This window comes from Poecilia formosa, unplaced genomic scaffold (assembly GCF_000485575.1).
Source record: "Poecilia formosa unplaced genomic scaffold, Poecilia_formosa-5.1.2 Scaffold63, whole genome shotgun sequence".
Lineage (NCBI taxonomy): Eukaryota > Metazoa > Chordata > Actinopteri > Cyprinodontiformes > Poeciliidae > Poecilia > Poecilia formosa.
Window position 1 is genome coordinate 551,173 of NW_006800002.1, and position 12,501 is coordinate 563,673.

The window sequence follows — 12,501 nt, forward strand, 5'->3', positions numbered from 1 at the left end:
CACACACACACACACACACACACACACACCAATGGTATGCCTGAAAGGCGCTAATTAGAAGCAAAAGTAAATCAGCGGTTGTTGGATGCTTTATGCATCATTACAGCCCATGGAGAAGCTTTCTGCATGTGTAGATCATCCCTGACAGATCTCAGTTTCCATGAAGAGGCTAAATCTAGACCTTACTGTACCCGTACATACAGTCACACGTGGTTCAAACAAGCCGCTTTGTTTTTGCAAATCTACCTGGAACGTATTTTTTTTACAATTATCTCTTGTGATACACCGGGTGATTCCGGATTTGTTTGGACGACTTTTGCGTCAGGTGGAGAAACGTTGGCCTCTGCCACAGGCTCCAAGAGGGAGAGGGGGGTGGAGGGGTGTTTCAACAATTCCCAGAGGTCCCAGAAACCCAGTCGGCTCCGGCGTTGTCCTTAGCCACGGCTGCATTCTCTGCTCTGGGTCGCTGCCATGCCCTCAAACCCTTGGAAGGTCTTCTTCCTGCAATAAATGTCACAGCGTCCACACATAAGATAGATGATAGTTGCAGCCCTGAGCCAAATTAGATCATCTAAAATCAGCAGCAGCTTCTTCATGCACCTTCCGTCTTGCTGTGATCCTTCACCCCTCCTCCCCACCTTCGCCCCCCTCACTCCGCAGGATGTAGTCGGCAGCACAGAATCTGTGCAGACGTGTCTGAGTGATGCCGTTTCTGCTTTGTTTGCATGTAAGATTTGTAAATGAGGGCAAATAACGTGTGTAGATGAAGGATCCGTTTCTGTGTCTTGGTTATTTACTGCGTCATACGATATACAGACATTTTCCAGTTCCTTAACTTGTGCTTTGCATAGAAAGACATAATGAGCGTCAACCATTATAAAGACAAATATTTAAATATTTGTATTTTAGAATACAAAATCTCCTTTCAGCTGCATTCAGTTTCTCCCCTGTTATCAAATTTGACACATTAATGAATCAAATAATACACTGTTTTAGGTGTGTTATAGTAAGAGTAAAAGTAGTTTATTAATCCCAATTCTTGAAATATCTTGATTTTTAAAAAGTGCATTGTAAAGTCAAATGTAAATAGTAATACAAAAAAATGCTTAAATATAAATCTTTATGATAGGAAACTGGATAGTTATTTGTGTTGGATAATTTATGTTTAAATCAAATATTTTGATTTTCAGTTTCTATTTTTTATGTATCATCTCGGTGCATATTTTAGACAGAAATGCAATTTGACTCCAACGTGAAAAACATTGTCCTTTACAGATTTCTTCTGTTTTTGCTTCCCCCCCCCCAACATGTTTCAGATTGTCAGAAATGTTTAAATATCAAAGTTAACCTGATTCAAAATTCAGTTTTTATATTGTGGTTTTGTTTTAAAAAAGACCAAAAAAAAAAAAAAAAAGAGCTTCTCCAAACAATCTGTCTGTATGTTTACAGTGTTTACAGTAATTACAGCCTGTATCAGTAGTCGTGCCACACTTGGTAGCAAGAGCTGCAGTATGTTCATGATAGCTGGCAATTACTCCGTGACACCATTGTTGTGGTGAAACTTTGGCGCACTCTTATTGGCAAAGTTGTTTTAATTCAGCCACGTCAGAGGGTTTTCCAACATAAATTACTTTTTCACGACAACAGCATCTCAGTCGAATTCAACTCAGGACTTTAACCAGGGCATTCAAAAAGAACGGACAATGGTTCGTATCGTTGTCCGTTAGCAAAACCCAAATGAACTTGAGCCTAATGTTTATGGCCAGACATTCTTCTCCAGGATATTTTGGTTGAGATCATAATTCAGGGTTTCATTAATCATTGCACAATGTTATGTTCCTGAAGCAGCAACACAACTCCAGGCCACAACACTATCAACACCATGACTGACTGTAGGATTGATGTTTGTTTTCTGCTCAGTTTTGAGCCAGATGTGATGAGACACACACCTTTCCAGTTCCAGTTTTGTCCCATCAACTCAAAGAATATTTTCCTAAAAGCTTTTGGGGGTCAACATGAAGTCCTAATGTGAAACAACTTGACCAATGTTGACCAGAAACACCAATGTCTGTTTGGTTGACATTGGTTTTCAACATTTTTTCTCCAGTCTCTCATTCCTTAAGTTATTTATGTTCTTGGTGCTTTTTTGACCTCCTGGATGAATTGTTGATGTGATCCTGAAGTAACGCCTGATTCATCCTAGGAAGATTCACCTCTATTCTTCGTTTTCTCCATTTGTGCCCAATGGTTAGCTAGTGTCCCAAAACACACTAAATAGCTTTGCAAACAGTTTTCTTCAAATTTGTCTCTGATCTGTTTTTTAATTCTTTAACCCCGGGCATGGGTTGTTGCTTTTTGAGACATTGACACAGATAATTCATGATTTAACAAGGAAGTTGATTACTTTTTTGCATAAGACCAGATCAGCTTGCGTGGCTTTTCTTTCCCCCCCAAGTAAATAAAATCATCATCTGAAAACTGCATTTGCCATTTTGATTTTTGAAGACACATAAATACGAGGCCAAACATTTTTTTCACAAGATGTGTTGCTGTTTAAAAGATTTTATAAAAGCGGATCGCCAACTTTTTAAAATGGAATGCGGCGACTTTAACCTTTTGCAAAGAAGTCGGCAAGACACCACAAGAAACTGTGTAGACGGGCTTAATTTTAAAAATAAATACCAGTGAGAAACATTTGGTGTGACTCTTAAGTTCATAAATCAAGCAGCAGTCTGTTATATCTGTATGTTTTCAAGTAAAGGGAAGCAGTGCGACCTTTCTGCCATTTATATCCGATTGTGTCTGCTCGTTTATCTTCGTTCACAGTTGGTGACCTGTTTTTGCCTCTCTGTGGTTTTTCTGTTAATTCTGTGCTCGCGCTTCCACGGCAGCAAGCCACACACACACACACACACACACACACACACACGTGTACGCATCATGATCTACACTTCCACTGACTTTATATCCCTGCACCTCTCCAATAAAAATACACTTTTCTCGAAGAAGCGGTTCAGCATCAATGGAAACACATGTGCTTTGGCCGGGACGCGCACTTCCCATTCAGCCTTCTCACAGTTTCACAAACAGTGATTGAATCTTGAATGGATGTGATTATGATCTGCTGTCAGAGTCTGGGGCCAGATCACACAGATGAAGGTGTGCGTGTGCCAAGCCAGCTGCTGTTGGCCACGAACAGGCCTTGGCTAAAGCTGCTGGCCTTTCAAACAGACCTTATCTTTTCCGCATATCGAAAACTCAAAGCCGCTGGATCACAGCGCTTTGGCTCTCCACAATGTAACAATTTTCCACCTGTATGCATGTATTACAGACACACACAGGCTTCTGCGAAGGGGAAAAAAACCCCAAAAACAACAAAAAAAAATCCTGCCAGAGATTGATTAAATGATTCAAGCGCTTTAAAACTTTGCAGTGGCTTGCAGAAGTTTGTGAACTCCTCTGACTTTTTCATGTTTTGTCAGTTTACAACCAAAAACTTCGATGTCTGTATTAGAGGTGGGGGATATCAATTTATTGTTTTATCACAATATTTTGTGGTACTATTGTGATAACAACACAATAGTTAGTTATTGTGATAAATAACTATTCATTACAACTTTTAGGGAACTTTTTGACTGTAACTGTGTGCCACATCAGTTATAGCACCACAAACACAAATACTGCTCTTGGAAATTGTTGTAAATTTAGAGATAGAAATCACATAAAGAAGTGTGATTTCTATCACTAAATTGCACATGATAACTGCATTTACATTTTTTTATGCTTTCATTGAATACTGGATGTAGGAAGTTGGTTGGGTGAACAAACTCCTGCCTAATATTAGAAGGCTGTTAGCGATCAGTAGCACACTGCTAGCAAATGTTTAGTGTAACATGGAGCAGAAAGCTGAGATTGTAGTTTCTCCCTACATCCAGTGGGTGGCGCAGGTTGCTACAATCAGTAATAGCCACACAGGCACACCCTCTAAGGCAGAGGTGCCCAAGTCCAGTCCTCGAGAGCTACCATCCTGCAACTTTTAGAAGTATCCTTACTCCAACAGACCGGGATCAGCTCTACAGAGGCCTGGTAACGAGCCATTCATTTGATTCAGGTGTGTTGAAGCAGGGATGCATCTGAAAGTTGCAGGATGGTAGCTCTCGAGGACTGGACTTGGGCACCCCTGCTCTAAGGAAACAATGACTATTTGAAAATTAAAGATACTCTTCATCCAAGATTGAACAACCAACAACATGCATACATCTTAAACTAATTTGAACCTAAAGACAATAACCTAAATTTCAAACGGGATAACAAACAGTACAGCTAAAGCAGAAGGTTATTTGGTTAGAAACTGAATGCCTCAAAAGTTCATCCAAGGTTTACTGAGACTGGATCTTCAGAGCTATCCAAAGTGTGGAATGCTTTATGACAAAGTAGATGTAGGTTACTGGTGTATGAAGACTCGGGTCACTGAAGCCGTGCAGAGGCTACCAACTGACAAAATTTCGAAAACATTTTACGTAAGCAGACATTCGGTGCGATTGTTGGGGCCTGCCATAGCAGTGCACAGGGAGAGCAGTCACTGACTTGCGAAGATGTTCAAAATGTTCGGCTCAATGCCGAGAAGGGAGCTGTTATTTTTATTGGGAATTGGAGTTACCATGGCAAAGTAAAAAGCGAAAAACAAGCAAAATTTCCAACTGCCAAAATTTAGAGTGTAACTGAAACTAACTGCCACTCCATTAGAGTGAGAAATGGAGTGGAGGTTTGACTCCTTAAACAAATTTTAACTCACCCTCACGCCTACAAATATCACTCTATTGATATGAAAGTTGATCATGACATCATACTGAATGTCTGCTTACATAAAAAGTTTTTGAAATTTCTCTAGGGTTCATGGTTTACTGTCAAGGTGCTTCAGAGCGAATTGATGTCAAAGGGAAAACTCAGGCTCCCAGCCATTCATTTTCATCCTTTTCTGAAAAATTTCAGAGTGCGGCGCCCACCATCTCTCGCTCTCATCGCTGCTATTACTGTGAGTGAGGTACAGATATGAATCGCAGTACTAATGAAGATGACAAATAGTCCTCTCACACGCTTCAAACAATTTTCGAATACATCTCACAGTTCCTGAACGGGAAGGAGTTGTTCGGAGTGCTTTTTCAGAAAAACTGACTGGGTGTCTCACAAAGATAGAATTCTTTCTCCACTTTTCTGTCGCACATGACAGTTGGCTGAGGGCTGAGCTGCCCTTTAGTACTACAGTCATGGTGGAACTCTGAGTTACGAAGAGGAGGGTTGAGAAGAAACTGACAATTACTTTGGACTGTCAGAATAAGTGCAACACATACCCTCCAAAATAAAAGCCTTCGCTGTTTCGGGCATTATATAACTGGTTCAACCCAACCACTGTTGGTTGAACCCATGGGATTAGTGTGGCCCTTTAAAATGAAGCTTACTGAACATTTCAAAATAAAAACCTCAATATTCCTCCCAGGTTAGTGCACCTTAGGCGGAGTACTAATATTAGCCTTTACCATAAAATAACCATTTTAGCTATTTCTTTCTCACAGGTTAGTGCAATAACATTAGCAAAAACATTAGGAGTGCACTGCCCCCTCACTAGTATCACTATGGCTTTCTTCTGCTTTTTTTCTCCATTTTTTGCTTTGTCCGGCTCTTTCTTGCATATTCTGCAGCAGTCATTCTGCATTCTCACGGCTGTTTCGCTTGGAACAGCAATTTTTCGAGATGGAATTTGTCGTGACAAATCAGATGTCATTGTAGGAAGTTTATCATATTGCTTATCGTTTATCTTTTATAAATTTCTTTTCATAAGAATTCTGACTGAAATTCTGTTAATGATGTTTTAAACCCCTCTAAACTGTCCATATATTCTGAAGTGATAGTTTTGCTATTTTCCCACTGTTTATTCAATGAAAACATCAATGAACACCAATACGTTTTTGTTGGATTATGGCATAAAATCTAACATAATATAAAATAACTTAGCACATTTTAACATAACTCATATTACTTCATAGAAGTGCTATGCAGAGGATCACATATTAATTTGTTTGCAAAAAACCATGTGGTTATCCACCTTCTGATGGAAAAAAAACAGATTCAACATGATCTTATTTCTAACCATCAGTTGGTTTATGTGGGAGCAAAAACCTTTTTTTTTTTTGTCAGTTTGACCTGCTTGTCTTCAAAAAGGCAATGAAAGCCACTTGAAAGAAACGCTGTAATAAACTGATCTACAGCAGCTTTTAGCAAGACTCGCCTGTAAGCATTTCCAGGTACAGAACCCGTCCTATTTTTGAGATGCCAATAATTAACAAAACACACATTGTTCGTAATTTAAATATTAGCAGCAACGTACCTGTCATTTACAAAAAACAAAAAAAAAAAAAAAAAAAAAAACATTACAAGTGCACAGCCGAACATCTGCCTTCGGTGTTCTTTGGGGACCAGTGTGAGTTGTTGCACAGGAAGCTGATGATTGCCATCATCACTCACCACAGCTGGTAAAGGGTGGGGGCAGTGATGTGTCAGTGGGCAGGGAGATGAGTAGCAGCACCTACACAGCTGTTTCCAGGGTTACCTTTTGTCGTCAGCAGGCATGCAGAAGCGATGCTCTTACAAAGACAAGGCCAGCTTCTTAAAATGAGTGGGACTGACATTGGAAAACCCTTGTAATGCTGTTTTTTTTTCTTTTTCTTTTTTTTGTCTGGAAATATTTGTGCATTTGGGCTGCCTTTCTTCCATTTATCTATCCGTTTTCTAAAAAAAAAAAGAATTATTTCCACTAATCCTTGCATGCTGGCATTAGTAACTGTTAGTTTTTTATATAGCTAATGAAGACGTAGCCTAAGTTTCAGTGCAACTGCATTAATATTTATAGTCTATTGAGTCATGACAATAAGAAAATAAATATTGGTGTGATTATTCTTTCTATTGTGTTTAACAAAGTCAAAAAAAGTCTAAGATATATTTTAAAAATCTAGAAAGTAAAATATCCTCATGTCATGTTGCATGATCATGGAGAAGTTTAAAGTCTAATCCCAGACCAAGTGAGTCAAGAAAGTGACAACAGTTCCAGAAATCATCATGTCATGTTTATGAAGAGGAAAAATGCATGGATTAGTTTCTCAGCATCACTCCTGGACAGCAGCACCGGAATATTTCAGCAATATTCCGGAGATGAAAAGGAGGATATCCTAGCAACCAGTTTAATGTGGAATTTAAATGACTTTTCCCGGTTGTATCGGTCTCAAAGCAGCAACAAAGCCACTGAGGATTAAATACAATCAGCCAATTAGGATCTTGGAAAAGCATCACATCACCATCACTTCCTCAAAAAATTAATCAAGACTAAAAATCGGAGCCCGTAGAGTACTGGTTCAGTAACTGGTGGAGCATCCAGTTACTGATATCTTTGGCTTTTAAGACATGTTTTATATTTGTTCTTCAGTTTTCCCATAAAGCAAAACGAATGTCCTAAAGCCCAGCGTATATGTTATAAATTAGGATATAAATGCTTAAGTGTACAATATTTCTTAATAATCACCACTTAAAATAAACCAATAAATTAAACACAAGCACACATTCATTTATTCGTAAGAATTTAGAAGGACCAGCTAAACTCAGACAATTTTTTTGTTATCTGGTGAGTGTACTGTTAGGATTCAAACTCAGGACCTCCTGTTAAAAAATTAAACAGATAAATATAGCATATATTTTAATAAAGACATAGCAATGTAAAAAAAAATAAATAAGTAAGAAAAAAAACAATTACACTGAATTACATTGCAACGTATCTTTTTGGGAACTTCTTTGGACAGGTATTTATTCACATATAAAACTGTAGCTTCGAAATACAGGTAAAAATTGTTCAGTTTTAGTCAGGTGAAACGAAATAGAAAGTTCTCCATAAATTCAGTTTGTAGGAAAAGCTTTTGAGCGTGGTCATGATGGCATAAGGTCAGGATATGAAAATAGAAATCTGTACTTTGGTGTGAAAGCTTCAAGGATAGTGAAAAAGCACGAATTAATTTGATATCGCTCTGTATCAATGATAGGTTATCTGAAATAAACCAGTTTCAGTGGAACGGAAATATAGATCTGCTCATTAGATTCAAAACGTATTACGTCCTGAGTCCGTCTCTGCTGCATGTGAGCCTCGTTCTTCTGCGGGCAGCGCTAAACCTCGCAGAGGGATTAGCAGCTGTCTGTGGGATAAACATCTCACCGCTCGCACTAACATTAAAGTGCCAGACCTGCTCGGGGGCGTGTGTGTATGTATACAGGCACCGAAGTACGTGTGTATAATCTATAGAAACACTCTTGTGTTGTGTTGATACTAAAGATGATTTATGGGCAACTCAGCAGAGGCTACTGTATATTATTTTAATCCTTCCTGCTCTGGGTCAATGCCTTGTTAACGTCTGTCTGTATGACTTTGCATATTAAAGACGCCCATTAGCGGGTGACTAATGGCCCACTCTCCGTGCCCGAGGCTCTGAAGGAGCTGCTGATTGTCTGTGTAAAGGTGTGTGTCGCTCTGCTTCACATTAGGCCATACGATTTCACAGGAGGGTATTTTGTGTGCTTAAAGCTGCAGTATGTAACTTTTTTTTTAAAGTGTTGTTTTACATATTTGTTAAAACTGTCGTCATGTCGTGACAGAATGTTATGAGACTTAATCTGTGAAAAAAGATGGCGCTCCTCCACCTCCTTCCTGAGCTGCTGTTGCCGTCTGAAGAAATTCCCCGCTCCCGACCAAAAACAACCAGTCAGAGCCAGGAGGAGGGACTTAGCGCTGTCAATAGTCCTCATGTACTCACTGCTAAATGTGGCAGAGAAACAGCTTAACGTTATAGGAAAACTGTTTGTTCACCGTTAGCGGTGAGTATGCTAACCAACCTGGGCTTTCATGACAAGCTCTGCTATGTGCAGCTTAGCATAGAGGAAAAAAAGACAAATGATTGACAGCGATAAGACCCGCCTCCTGGCTCTGATTGGTTGTCTCTAGGTAGCACTGGGAGAAGGCAGAGATCAATTTTTTTCACAAATTATCTGTCTCATATCAAACTGTCACAATATAGTGACAGTTTCAACAAATATGCTACAAAAATATCTTTTATAAAAGTTTTATTCAGCAATAAGGTTTTTCATTACCTCTGACGTGTTTGCATTAATTGTTGTTGAAAAGTGTGGTATTGCGAGCTTTGACAAAATTTTCATATTCAAAAAAAGAAATACCACTAAATAGATGTGCAGATAGTGTAACGTAAAATTTATTCAGGCTATGAGAAATATTTATTATCTGGAAAACGAGTAATAATAGCACCTGCTACCTTCATCACTTACCGCTCTAGCGAATGTGACAGCTTTCAGTCGTTTCTCTTTAAACACGCTACGATTCTGTTTGTCTTCGTTCTGTAATTTATTCTCCTCTTTCTTCCTGAAAATGATTCGACTTCCCTGAGGTTCTTCGGTTCCTCTTGCACCATTTCTATTCGACTTTTTATAACTATTTTTACTTTTACTGAACTACACTGTCAACAGATGTTAACTCCTTACTGAAAGATCTACCAAGACAAATATATCGCTCTGTCAGCATCCCCCATCATAATTATTAGGCAGTATACCTGCGCTAGGTTATGAAGAACACGTTGACGATGTGCCTAGTATATCATCTAGGGTACATTCTGTCCTTTGCTGTTCTGTTACTTAGCAATCTCCTGTGTTTGGTTTCCTCATTTTCTTTAGCTTCATAAACTAGCCTTCATATAGTAAGGGAGCGATTCGTCAGTTGCCGTTATGTCCATTTTTAACTTAGTACTGCTTTTTGATTTAGGCACAGCAGCCTGAGATTGAGTGCATTTAAGGACTTAATGATGGTCTTGTATTAAATGTCAGTGATGCAAATTGGATAAGCTGATCAAAACCTGTTAAGAATTGTTCTTCGTCAAAAAGCTTTGCTGTGTTTTCCCCCCTTTAAGAGCTTTATTTTCATAAAGGTAAGTTGTCATTAAATAGAGATTGTGATTTTACAGTATAATAAATTGCGACTGAATAGTCAGTGGAATAGTCAGTTTTACATCATCAAAAAAAGCAAGAACTCATAAAGTTTGACAGCTCAAATCACTTATAGAACCCTATATTTATTATAAAAAAAGAAAATTCAAAATCTACAAATAAACAGTGAAACACCTCAGATAATATTTCTGAAATGCTTAACAAACAGTAGTAAGTGCCTCATAGGCCAGCACAGCCTCTTTTCATGTAGGTTATTCATATTAACAGTCATTCTTACCAGATCCAGGCCAGATTTTTGTTTATTCTGCCATATTTTCATTTTTGTTAATCAAATGCAGATATGTATTCAAAATGTGAAAAACATACTAAATTTACAATCTATGGTTACAGATTGTAAATTTACTATGTTTTTCACATTTCGAATCCTAGTTTATCACTTTTACCAACAATACATTTCATTTTTTTATGTTGCTGTTTTTTATATATGTATATAAATTTGCATCAACTGTTTTAGTCCTGTGGTAGATTAAATAAAGTAACCCATATACTATGTTTCTATTTTATTTTGTTCAAGATCAACAACAAAATTATCTTTATGGATTCAAACCAAACATTTGAGGTCAATATCATGTCTAACATCATATTGCCAAATTCAGCATTAATACTGCTACATGTATTGCATTGAATTAGACTGAACCGGACACCATTGCTTAGATTGTCAATCTGTCTGTACGACATTTACTGGAAAGTGGATGTGAACTGATGTGAAACATGTTTTTCTCAGGAAGAAGCTTTAGTTGGTGTCTGTTGTAAATTGATGTTATATTCAGAAATGTTGTTAAACTGACTTTTCTAAAGACGACGCTTATGTTGAAACAGAAATTCTGTAACTTTGCCCTTCTTGCTACTTTAAAAAGTCGACCTAAATAACTATACAAACGTGCACTTCAACAGGCTGTCAGCAGAGGGCAGACTCTTCCTGTAACAGGAGGGACAAACAGTGACACTGAGTGGCATGTTTAAACCAAGACATTTAATTCATTTCAGACTTGACAGCTTTCTGCTCTCCATCTTCTTGGTTTTGTGTCACCCTATCAAGCTGCTGCTCAAACTCTTTTGTTTTGATGTTTTCTTTAATAATGTGTTCATCTTGTCTCCTTCCGAGATGTAAAATGCATTTTGGGTGTGTGTGTGCGTGTCTTGTCTGGTCTCACTGACAGTGTCTGGAATCCAACCAATCGGAAGATGAGAGTCAAGTCCACAGAGGGCGTAGAGGCCATGAGAAAGACTCGTCCAGCACTCCAACACTCGCCGTCCTCCTCCTGGCCTGCGCTACTCTCAACCCGCCGACCCGCTGACACACAACCACACACACTCACACTCACGTAGTATGTCTTTCTATCTTCACAAGGAGTTTACATTGATTTCCTGACTTTTTAAATTCATTTCTATAACCTAACCTTGACACATACCTTAAACTCAACCATAACTAATACATGCCTAACCCTAAGCCTAACCTAAAGCCAATTCACACCTTAGTCCTAAATTTAACCCATAACACTAAAAAAGCACTTTTACTCATGTGGCCTGGGCTTTAGACACCATATGCACCAGTGGGTCCTCACAGTATAGTCTTTGTTGGAGAACTGGTCCTTACAATGTATCAAGACCACACACACACACACACACACACACACACACCCACACGCTCGCACACGCACACACACGGTGTGCCTTTCTATCTTGACTTACATTTATTTTTCATTCATTTCTATAGCCTAACCCGGACATTCACTCTAAACCTGACCTAAATTTAATCAACACCTTTGTCCTTAACTCCACCCATCGCTCTAAAACAGCACTTCTCCATATGGGGCCCAGGCTTTGGTCCCATAAGGAGCATTAGCTTCTCCCAACATAAGTATTTGTTGATACAAAGTCTTATGTGTGTATCAAACACAAGTACACACACACAGTCTTTGTCTGTCACATATGCTGAACAAACATGTTCGGATCCACCAGAGCGGCATTACAGTGACTAATCTTGAGACAAAAGCAGATCCTCTAATACCAATTTCCGCAGCAGAGGTGTTAAATGTAAAAATAAGCACTTTGGGTTGATCAAACAAAAGTCTGACAGTTTGTCCATGCAAATGAGTCACAGTCCAGACCCTGCCGATTTCCCAGGGCCAAGTTCCCCATCTCAGTATAGTTCTGTAGTGACACCACAAACGCATTTTCTCATGTGCTCATTTCTCCTGTGGCGACATGGTCTAGTTAAAGCTTTTTCCCAGTTTGTCTTCGCTAATTCTGAATCTGGTGGATTTCTCCGTAACACTTCTGTTGGGCGGTACATGCCAGCCACCTTGGCACCTCTCAAGACTTTACAAACTCCCTAATACAACAGAACCTTACCTGTTTTATGCGCCGGTATGCCACTTTTTACCTGGGATG

At 38.9% G+C, this 12,501-nt stretch overlaps 1 protein-coding gene across 1 annotated transcript in view; it reads left to right on the plus strand.

The window, feature by feature from the left end:
* The window catches only part of dph1 (diphthamide biosynthesis 1), a 115,945-nt gene extending 103,945 nt beyond the window's left edge, over nt 1-12,000 (plus strand). Inside the window, exon 13 of the transcript XR_476424.2 lies at nt 11,268-12,000. The gene's annotated coding sequence lies outside the window, so the exon portion shown is untranslated. The remainder of the gene's footprint in view (nt 1-11,267) is intronic.
* Nucleotides 12,001-12,501: the final 501 nt, after the last annotated feature.